Genomic DNA, 12,125 nt, shown 5'->3' with positions numbered 1-12,125 from the left:
GGCCCAAAACATCATTGCTGTAGAGGAGATCTGCATGGAGGAATGGGCCAAAATACCACCTACAGTGTGTGCCAACCTTGTGAAGACTTACAGAAAACGTCTGACCTCTGTCACTGCCGCAAAGGATATATAGCAAAATAATGAGATGAACTTTTGTTAATGACCAAATAATTATTTTCCACCATAATTTGCAAAATAAATCTTGCCAAATCAGACAAGGTGATTTTCTGGATTTGTTTTCTCATTTTGACTTTCATAGTTGTGGTCTACCTATGATGTCAATTACAGGCCTCTCTCATCTTTTTAAGTGGGAGAACTTGCACAATTGGTGGCTAATTAAATACTTTTTTTCCCCACTGTATGTTTAATAATGAGAAATGACTCAGGGAAAAGTATTGAACACACTGAAATGTATTTAATACTGTACAAAAGCCTTTGTTGGTGATGAATCTTCAAGACGCCTCCAGTATGGAGAAACTAGTCGCAGGCATTGCTCAGGTATGATTTTGGCCTATTCTTCCACACAAATCTTGAGGGTTCCGTGGGCTCCTTCTATGAACTCTGAACTTTAGATCCTTCCATTCATTTTCTTTTGGATTCAGGTCTAGTGATTGGCTGGGCCGTTCTAGTAGATTTATATTCTTTCTCTGAAATCAATTGAGAGTTTGCTTGGCTGTGTGTTTGGGATCATTGTCTTGCTGAAATATCTACTGTGACAAAACACTCCGGGATCGCCTTTGCTGGGGTCAAAGGTCACGTGGTTTGTGCATTGAACTCTGAGGCGACAGCAGGTTTCCAAGTTAACTGACCTCAGGTCAGGTTTATTAAAGTGAAAGCAAATACAGAAAACAAAACATAAAAATAAATCCTAGCCTGTCCAGCGCTAACTAAACAAATACGTTGCTATCTAACAACTGGGGGGGCTTCTCCCTCCCAGCTAACATTACACAGATCACGAGCACAGCTCTCACTCACGTTTGTCTCACACAGACAGGCATTCTGTGTGCCCCAGGCTGACACCTGAAACCTCCAGCTGGTCAGCCTTTATTCCTACACTTATTAACCCCTCGGTATCCTGAAGATACTGAGCGGCCTAATTCACATAGGACAAATACCTGGGCGAGATATACCTGCCCCCGACTACCAGACCGACATGACTCTTACACTACCCTCATTTCTTCATCATCTTGGTAGATGGCAGTAAATTTTTATCAAGAATGTCTCGGTACATTTGTCCATTGATCTGTAATGACAATGCCTGGTGTTGTAGAGAGGCAGCCTAAGGGGGCGCTAGCGGGAGTGCAGGGAGAGGGAGGAATGAGGCACGCAGTGCACACAGGACCTGAACTAGGCAGGTCACGTGATCACTGCAGGGCGATGGGGGCAGAGCTACCGCACGAGAACGGAGGATCTACCAAAAAACGCAGGACACAGAGTAGTAAGACAGAAACGTAGTCAAAGGATAAGCCGAGGGTCGTGAGCGAGGTATCAAGGGGCAAAACAGCAGATTAGTCAGAGACAAGCCAAGGGGTCAGAAAGCCAGGAAAGACAGAGAAGTACCAAGCAGAAAACGGGCAAACCGGGTCATACACAGCAATGCACACACGCACAGAGGTACAATGATTACAGACGAATAACCTGAGTCAGCTATCTCAGACCAAGTAGACGGAAGTAATACAGACTCAGAACCCAGGAACTACCAGCATTAAATAGCCGCCCCAGAACCAAAGAGAGGCAGACTAATTTAACCCAGACCTGACCAGGAAGCACAACTCCACACCATGATGTTCCCACTTCCAAACTTCACTGTTGGTGTGGTGTTTTGGGGGTGACATGCAGTGCCTTTTGGCCTCCAAACATGTTGTCTGTTATGGCATCCAATGAGCTAAAAAGAAGTCAACTTTGGTCTTATCTATTCTCCATTATTTCATAGTCTTGTCTAAATGTTATTGAACAAATTTTGAACATGCAATTTTTGTTCAGCGTTAGAGTCTTGTGTGATGAGCGTGCATGCAGGTCATGGAGGTTGAGTGCATAACCTACAATTTTCTGTGAAACAATTTCACCTTTTGATTCCAGGTTTTTCTATAGCTTTCCACTGATGGTCCTTGGCTCTTGAACAACTCTTCTGAATTATTTTCACTCCTCTGTCTGAAATCTTGCAGGGAGCACCTGGTCATGGCCTGTTCTTTCCACTTTTGGATTATGGCCCCAACACTGCTCACTGCAGTCTTCAGTAGTTTAGAAATTCTTCTGTAACCAATGTCATCAGTATGTTTTGCAACAATAATGTTGTTTGTTTGTTTTTACCCATCATGAAATATTTCTTGTGTGGCATCTTGGTAATGACACACCTTTTTCTTGGCCATCAGTTGAACCACCTAATATTATTTTTCACTAAGTGACAGGATTGCTTTCTAATTACTGATAGATTTCAGCTGTTCTCATGTCTTTCCACAGCTTTTTGCAGCTCTCTTTCTTCATGTGTTCCATACTTTTTCCCTGTGTCATTTCTCATTATTACACATCATTTATGGACATTTATGGTTTGGTTTCTTTGCCTGTGTGGATTCGATGGGTTGTTACAGACATCTAGTGAGAATTTCATGTCAATAGCACCTTTAGAAATAGATTTACTAAAAATATTGGTCACTTGTTCAATATTTATTTCGCCAGCTGTAAATTTCTCCCATATATATCTATTAATCTAACATCTATTTTTCCATTTAATATCTGTCAATCAACCTTTTATGTATACAAATGGAAAGATGGACCTGAAATCACGCTTCCACTCTCCCAACAGATGATGAAAGGACAGTGAAAGGTATTTGGAACCGTTTTTTATTCCAAATACCCTTCATTATTCTTTCGTCTGGTGGGAGATTGGCAGCACGATTTCAGATCCAGCTTTCCATTTGTATACATTTTATCTGCCTGGATGGATCCGCAGCAACCTTCTGCTGTCGCAAGCAAAAACAGGAGTTGTGACTGTCACAACCCCACAAAGTGAGCAGAAACCAATTTTTCTGTTTTCTCTCTTTCTCTCTTTTATACTCTGGATAAGACCCTATTCTTTTCATTCCCCAGCATATTTTTATCCCCAATCAACCTTTTATCTATCTTGTATTTTTTACATAGTCTTATTACCTTTCTCTATACATATCTATATTTCTATTAATTTTTATTTATATAGATCATATCTGTCTATTCCATATTTGTCTCATATTGATCTAATATCTATTTTTCTCACATTCATATATTTAATGTCAATCATTTGCTCTATTTATATCTTATTTTTCTCATATCTAATTTATCTATATCTGTCTCATATCTGTACATCTATTAATCTACCGTAATATCTATTTTTCTGTGATTTCTGACAACCTTTTATATATCTTACATCTATTTATTTCATCATTCTTCTAATTATATCTTTTTTTATCTCATATCTATTACACTGGGGAACACAATTTTTTAAGAGTTAGGTCAGACAACTGTTCTTAATTAATTTTTGGATACTGAATCCAGAAATGATCTCAGTTTTTCTCTATCTACCTAATGTGTATTGATTGTATCTTTCTCTGATCTATTATCTATCCATCAATTATCTATTAATATATTATCTATAGATCATCTATTATCTATCATCTATCTATATATCTATTATCTGTCATCTGTTTATCATCTACCTATTATCTATCATCTATCTATTATCCATCTATATATTAGCTATCAATTATCTATCATCTATCTATGTATCTATCGATCTATTATCATTCATCTGTTTATCATCTATATATTATTATCTATCTATTATCTATATATCATTATCTATCAATTATCTATCATCTATTTATCTATCATCATATATTATCTATTATCTATCTACCTATTATATATCAATTATCTATCATCTATGTATCTATCGATCTATTATTCATCTATTTATCATCTATATATTATCTATTATCTATTTATCATTATCTATTATCAGCTATATATCATTATCTATTATCTATCTATTATCTATCATCTATCTATTATCTATCTGTTATCTATCTATCTATCATTATCTATTATCTATTATCGATCTATCATATGCAATATGTTCTCATCGATCTATTGACAGACATTAACCAAGTGGAGATTTGCTAATAGTACGGCCTGAGCTATTCACCTTGGGAATACCGTGCACCATCAGTCATTTTGACGGACTGCGATTTTCTTCAGACCCGTTATTTTTTCTAGGCATCGTTATGGAAGTATGTTAAACTATGTGACGCACACGCCTCATTCTCTGTTTCAGTCTGGATGAAGGTGCCCTTTGCTTAGCAAACATTACCCCCTCATGTTATGTCAGCCGCCATCACAGAAAGACTCATTTACCAGAAAGAAAAGAAGATGGCCTTGCTGTCCATAGCAACCAATCAGAGCTCGGCTTTCATCCGTTGCAGTGCTCAGGAAAAATAAAACCAGAGCTCTGATTGGTTGCTATTGGCAACATTCACTTTTTGTGAGGCTGAATGTGTGACTAGGATTTTATAGGCCCGATCGCATCAGCCGTACAAAGCGACAAACGCAGCCGCGCGTCCTGTGACAGAGCCGACTGTTCACTGCTGCTTTCTCATTCCGATATACAGCTGTACAGAAGGCGTTGGGTATACATGTGCATATACAGTAGTGTTCAAAATAATAGCAGTGTGTTCCAAAATACGAGTTAATCACAATCTTTATCCTAGTTTTTATTCCAGCATTGGAGACATTGCACACTGTTTCTTAATTCAAAACATGAAGAGAAATATATAGAATTTTTAACTACTGTACAGAAATAACAAAAAATGAATATTGAGCTGTTCTAAAAAATAGCAGTGTCTGCATTTGTTTTTCCAAACTCACATTATGGACTTTTTTTTGAGGAATTAGCATCCCTGTGATTCACTGTCCAAATATTTATTTGTTCCCACAGTTTTTTTAGAACGGGTTCACATCTATGTTGCATGGAGTCACCCAACTTCTGGCCCGGTCACCTGTGATTCCAGCCCAGGATGCTCGGCGACATCACACATATTATTGGCATTTGTTGACTTTGCCTCAGACACAGCATCTTTTATGTCACCCCACAAGTGTTCTAGCAGATTAAGGTCTGGGGATTGGGCCGGCCTCTCCATAACCTCAATTTTGTTGGACTGGAACCCAGATTTTGCTTGTTTATTGGTGTGTTTAGGGTCGTTGTCTTGTTGAAACCCACATTTCAAGGGCAAATCCTCTTCAGCGTAAGCCGAAACGTGACCTCTTCAAGTATTATAATATCTGCAGACTGGTCCATGATCCCTGGTATGTGGTAAATAGGTCCGTCACCATAGTAGAGAAACCTGCCCATATCATGATGCTTCACCACCAGGCTTCACTGTCTTCAGAGGGTACTTTGGCTTGAATGCAGAGATTGGGGGTCGTCTGACGAATTGTCTGCAGCTCTTGGACCCATAAAGAGAAAGTTTATTTTCATCAGTCCACAAAATGTTTCTCCATTTCTCTTTAGGCCGGTTGATGCCCGACATCTGCTCCTGAGCGCTGCGCACGCCCCGACATGTACTTTTTTTTTTTTTAACAGTAGGACTTTGCGGGGACTTCTTGCTAATAGATTAGCGTCACACCGGCATTTTGTTACAGTCCTCCCAAGTAACGCGAGACTGCCTGGAATCATCCTGGAGCCGATCATTGGTAACGTGAGACTGTCTGGGATCATCCTGGAGCCGATCATTGGTAACGTGAGACTGTCTGTGATCATCCTGGAGCCGATCATTGGTAACGTGAGACTGTCTGTGATCATCCTGGAGCCGATCATTGGTAACGTGAGACTGTCTGTGATCATCCTGGAGCCGATCATTGGTAACGTGAGACTGTGATCATCCTGGAGCCGATCACTGGTAACGTGAGACTGTCTGTAATCATCCTGGAGCCGATCATTGGTAATGTGAGACTGTCTGTGATCATCCTGGAGCCGATCATTGGTAACGTGAGACTGTCTGGGATCATCCTGGAGCCGATCATTGGTAACGTGAGACTGTCTGTAATCATCCTGGAGCCGATCATTGGTAACGTGAGACTGTCTGTGATCATCCTGGAGCCGATCATTGGTAACGTGAGACTGTCTGTGATCATCCTGGAGCCGATCATTGGTAACGTGAGACTGTCTGGGATCATCCTGGAGCCGATCATTGGTAACGTGAGACTGTCTGTAATCATCCTGGAGCCGATCATTGGTAACGTGAGACTGTCTGTGATCATCCTGGAGCCGATCATTGGTAACGTGAGACTGTCTGTGATCATCCTGGAGCCGATCATTGGTAACGTGAGACTGTGATCATCCTGGAGCCGATCACTGGTAACGTGAGACTGTCTGTAATCATCCTGGAGCCGATCATTGGTAATGTGAGACTGTCTGTGATCATCCTGGGGCCGATCATTGGTAACGTGAGACTGTGATCATCCTGGAGCCGATCACTGGTAACGTGAGACTGTCTGTAATCATCCTGGAGCCGATCATTGGTAACGTGAGACTGTCTGTGATCATCCTGGAGCCGATCATTGGTAACGTGAGACTGTCTGTGATCATCCTGGAGCCGATCATTGGTAACGTGAGACTGTCTGTGATCATCCTGGAGCCGATCATTGGTAACGTGAGACTGTCTGTGATCATCCTGGAGCCGATCATTGGTAACATGAGACTGTCTGTGATCATCCTGGAGCCGATCATTGGTAACGTGAGACTGTGATCATCCTGGAGCCGATCACTGGTAACGTGAGACTGTCTGTAATCATCCTGGAGCCGATCATTGGTAATGTGAGACTGTCTGTGATCATCCTGGGGCCGATCATTGGTAACGTGAGACTGTGATCATCCTGGAGCCGATCACTGGTAACGTGAGACTGTCTGTAATCATCCTGGAGCCGATCATTGGTAACGTGAGACTGTCTGTGATCATCCTGGAGCCGATCATTGGTAACGTGAGACTGTCTGTGATCATCCTGGAGCCGATCATTGGTAACGTGAGACTGTCTGTGATCATCCTGGAGCCGATCACTGATAACGTGAGACTGTCTGTGATCATTCTGTGAATCCTGTTACCTGTGAATTGTGTCAGAACATTCTGGAGCCTTTAATAAAAAGTTGTTCTCCAGGACCCCCTATAACTGCCTGAAACAAAAGTAGCTTGCAGCACTTGCTACAGCATCGCTGTGTTTTTCTGCTCGCTTCCAAGCTCTTGTTACAGAATCGCTGTGTTCCTTCTGCTCGCTTCGGAGCCCTTACTATTGCATGGCTGTATTCTCCTGCTCGCTTTGGAGCCCTTGCTACAGCATCCCTGTATTCTCCTGCTCGCTTCAGAGCCCTTGCTCCACCATCACTGTGTTCCACTGCTTGCATCATAGCCCTTTCTACAGCATCACTGTGTTCTCCTGCTTGTTTCGGAGCCATTGCTCCAGCATCGCTGTGTTCTCCTGCTCGCTTCAGAGCCCTTGCTACAGCATTGCTGTGCTCTTATGCTCGCTTCAGAGCCCTTGCTCCAGCATCACTGTGTTCCACTGCTTGCATCATAGCCCTTGCTACAGCATCACTGTTTTCTCCTGCTCGCTTCGGAGCACTCTGCATTCCACACCACTTTCTGCATACACAGTACTCTGCATTCCCACATTTCGCGCACCACACATGCATGCTTTTAACAGTGCTCTGCGCCCTCTACATGCACACTGCAACATTCAGCATTCTCATGCTCCTTCCATCATCCCATTTTGCAGGGTTCTGATATGTGTTTGCTTATTCCAAAAATAAACGGCAGCACGGTGGCTCAGTGGTTAGCACTGTATGGTCACTCAGTGGTTAGCACTGCAGCCTTGCAGAACTGGGGTCCTGGGTTCAATCCCACCAAGGACAACATCTGCAAACAGTTTGTATGTTCTCCCCGTTTGCATGAGTTTCCTCCCACATTCCAAAGACATACTGATAGGGGATTTTAGATTGTGAGCCAATGGGGACAGTGCCGATAATGTATGTAAAGCGCTATGGAATTAATGGCGCTATATAAGTGAGTTAAAGAAGTAAAAAATTCCAGAGCTCTGTGCACACTGCAGCAGTCGTCGTCCTCTCCTGTATGGTTCATATTGTAGGGTTTTGCTCTGCCTTTTTAACTCTTCTTTACAGACAGTATTGTGCATCCTCTACCAGCATCATTTAGGGTTCTGCTATCTTGCTCGCTTACAGCGCTTTGCGCCCAACACGCAGGCTCCATGTTGCAGTCTAGCTCAGTCCTCCTGAACTCTCCTACACAAAGTACTTTACCTAACACACTACTACTCTAGAGTGTGCAGCATTCAGCACGCTCCATCAGCACATTATACAATTCTGTACTCTTCTGTCACTCCACAATGCTTTGCCAGCTCTAGAATACCATCTAACACTACTGTATAGGTTTTACTCACTTGCAAGCCTCACAGTGCTCAGCATCCTCCACTACATGTGCCAGTGATCTGCTCTACAGGTCCTTCTCAAAAAATTAGCATATAGTGTTAAATTTCATTATTTACCATAATGTAATGATTACAATTAAACTTTCATATATTATAGATTCATTATCCACCAACTGAAATTTGTCAGGTCTTTTATTGTTTTAATACTGATGATTTTGGCATACAACTCCTGATAACCCAAAAAACCTGTCTCAATAAATTAGCATATTTCACCCGTCCAATCAAATAAAAGTGTTTTTTAATAACAAACAAAAAAACCATCAAATAATAATGTTCAGTTATGCACTCAATACTTGGTCGGGAATCCTTTGGCAGAAATGACTGCTTCAATGCGGCGTGGCATGGAGGCAATCAGCCTGTGACACTGCTGAGATGTTATGGAGGCCCAGGATGCTTCAATAGCGGCCTTAAGCTCATCCAGAGTGTTGGGTCTTGCGTCTCTCAACTTTCTCTTCACAATATCCCACAGATTCTCTATGGGGTTCAGGTCAGGAGAGTTGGCAGGCCAATTGAGCACAGTAATACCATGGTCAGTAAACCATTTACCAGTGGTTTTGGCACTGTGAGCAGGTGCCAGGAAGCATGAAGTGCTCCAAAATCTCCTGATAGCTAGCTGCATTGACCCTGCCTTTGATGAAACACAGTGGACCAACACCAGCAGCTGACATGGCACCCCACACCACTGACTGTGGGTACTTGACACTGGACTTCAGGCATTTTGGCATTTCCTTCTCCCCAGTCTTCCTCCAGACTCTGGCACCTTGATTTCCGAATGACATGCAAAATTTGCTTTCATCAGAAAAAAGTACTTGGGACCACTTCGCAACAGTCCAGTGCTGCTTCTCTGTAGCCCAGGTCAGGCGCTTCTGCCGCTGTTTATGGTTCAAAAGTGGCTTTACCTGGGGAATGTGGCACCTGTAGCCCATTTCCTGCACACGCCTGTGCACGGTGGCTCTGGATGTTTCCACACCAGACTCAGTCCACTGCTTCCTCAGGTTCCCCAAGGTCTGGAATCGGTCCTTCTCCACAATCTTCCTCAGGGTCCGGTCACCTCTTCTCGTTGTACAGCGTTTTCTGCCACATTGTTTCCTTCCAACAGACTTACCATTGAGGTGCCTTGATACAGCACTCTGGGAACAGCCTATTTGTTGAGAAATTTCTTTCTGGGTCTTACCCTCTTGCTTGAGGGTGTCAATGATGGCCTTCTTGACATCTGTCAGGTCGCTAGTCTTACCCATGATGGGGGTTTTGAGTAATGAACCAGGCAGGGAGTTTTTAAAAGCCTCAGGTATCTTTTGCATGTGTTTAGAGTTAATTAGTTGATTCAGAAGATTAGGGTAATAGGTCGTTTAGAGAACCTTTTCTTGATATGCTAATTTATTGAGACAGGTTTTTTGGGTTATCAGGAGTTGTATGCCAAAATCATCAGTATTAAAACAATAAAAGACCTGACAAATTTCAGTTGGTGGATAATGAATCTATAATATATGAAAGTTTAATTGTAATCATTACATTATGGTAAATAATGAAATTTAACACTATATGCTAATTTTTTGAGAAGGACCTGTATTCAGCATCCCTCACAAGCACCTTACAGGATTTTACTCTCTCCTTAGATTATGTCAGTCAAGCAATCTGCACCCTCTACCAGCACACAATGCACCATTCACTACCCTCTAAGGCGATGTTTCCACGTAGTGTACCGGCAGCGCTTTGAATGCAGGGTCCGTCCAAAGCGCTGCTGGCTTTTATACGCGCGGTGATTCCGCATGTGTTCATTGAACCATGCGGAATCACCGTATCCTATGCATAGAATGGTGCTATTTATCTTGCAACGACTGAGCGTCTCCGCAAGATAAATAGACATACTGCGGTCTACACTGTGTTCCAAATTATTATGCAAATTGGATTTAAGTGTCATAAAGATTTAATTGTTTTTCAAATAAACTCGTGGATGGTATTGTGTCTCAGGGCTCAATGGATCACTGAAATCAATCTTAAACACATGTGATAATTCGTTTTCCAGGTGATTCTAATTAAAGGAAAACTACTTACAAATGATGTTCCACATTATTAAGCAGGCCACAGGTTTCAAGTAACATGGGAAATAGAAAGGATCTTGCTGTTGCTGAAAAGCGTTAAATAGTGCAATGCCTTGAACAAGGGATGAAAACATTAGATATTTCACGAAAACTTAAGAGTGATCAGCGTACTGTGAAGAGATTTGTGACTGAAACAGAGCACAGACAGTTCATGCAGATAAAGGCATAATGAGGAAGGTTTCTGCCAGGCAGGTTAATTGGATTAAGAGAGCAGCTGCCAAAATAGCATTACAAAGCAGCAAACAGATATTTGAAGCTGCTGGTGCCTCTGGAGTCCCTTGAACCTCTAGGTGTAGGATCCTTCAAAGGCTTGCTGTGGTGCATAAACCTATTATTCGGCACTTAAACAGTGTTAACAAGCAGAAATGGTTGCAGTGGGCCCAGATATACATGAAGACTAATTTCCAAATAGGCTTGTTGACTGATGAGTGTCGAGCAACCCTGGATGGTCCAGATGGATGGAGTAGTGGATGGTTGGTGTATGGCCACCATGTCCCAACAAGGCCGCGACATCAGCAAGGAGGTGGAGGAGTCATGTTTTGGGCCGGAATCATGGAGAAACAGGTGAGACCCTTTAAGGTTCCTGAAGGTGTGAAAATGACCTCTGCAAAGTATATAGAATTTCTGACTGACAACTTTCTTCCATGGTATAAAATACAGAAAAGTGCCTTCAGGAGCAAAATCATCTTCATGCTGACAATGCCCCATCTCATGCTGCAAAGAATCCCTCTGAGTAATTGGCTGCTATGGGCATAAAAGGAGATAAACTCATGGTGTGGCCGCCATCTTCCCCTGACCTCAACCCTATAGAGAACCTTTGGATTATCATCAACCAAAAGATCTATGAGGGTGGGAGGCAGTTCACATCAAAACAGCAGCTCTGGGAGGCTATTCCAACTTCATGCAAAGAAATACAAGCAGAAACTCTCCAAAAACTCACAAGTTCAATGGATGCAAGAATTGTGATGGTGATATCAAAGAAGGGTCCTATGTTAACATGTGACTTGGCCTGTTGGGATGTTTTGGAGTTAAATAGCTTTTCTGTTCAGTGAATGTGACCTCCTAATGCCGCAAATTCCACAAATGAGCAATTTCAGTTCTTTAAAACAGATCAAATATTTAGAAATTCTACTGTGCCTAATAATTTGGAACAGTGCGTTTTAAGTTTTTATTCATTTTGGAGACTATACTGTTATCATTGGGAGGTTTCTTCAATAAAATTCGATGTATACTCTAACGCAGGGGTCCCCAACCTGTAGCTCGGGAGCCACATGTGGCTCGCGGTCCAATGAATTGTGGCTCCTGGCTGTCTGTCAGCTTGGTGAATTAGCTCCAGTTCTAGCTATCAGGTATGAAGAGCAAATCTGAAAATAGAGAATTTTTTGAGCAGATCTGGACGCACATATACTGGTCTTGGAGGTTTTGAGACGATTTAAGTATGGTACGCTGGAAACAAGATGATACCACCTGTCAGAGGAGACTGAAGCTGGATGGGAC

This window comes from Ranitomeya variabilis, chromosome 4 (genome assembly GCF_051348905.1).
Source record: "Ranitomeya variabilis isolate aRanVar5 chromosome 4, aRanVar5.hap1, whole genome shotgun sequence".
Taxonomy (NCBI): domain Eukaryota; kingdom Metazoa; phylum Chordata; class Amphibia; order Anura; family Dendrobatidae; genus Ranitomeya; species Ranitomeya variabilis.
Note: the sequence above shows the minus strand (reverse complement) of the source record.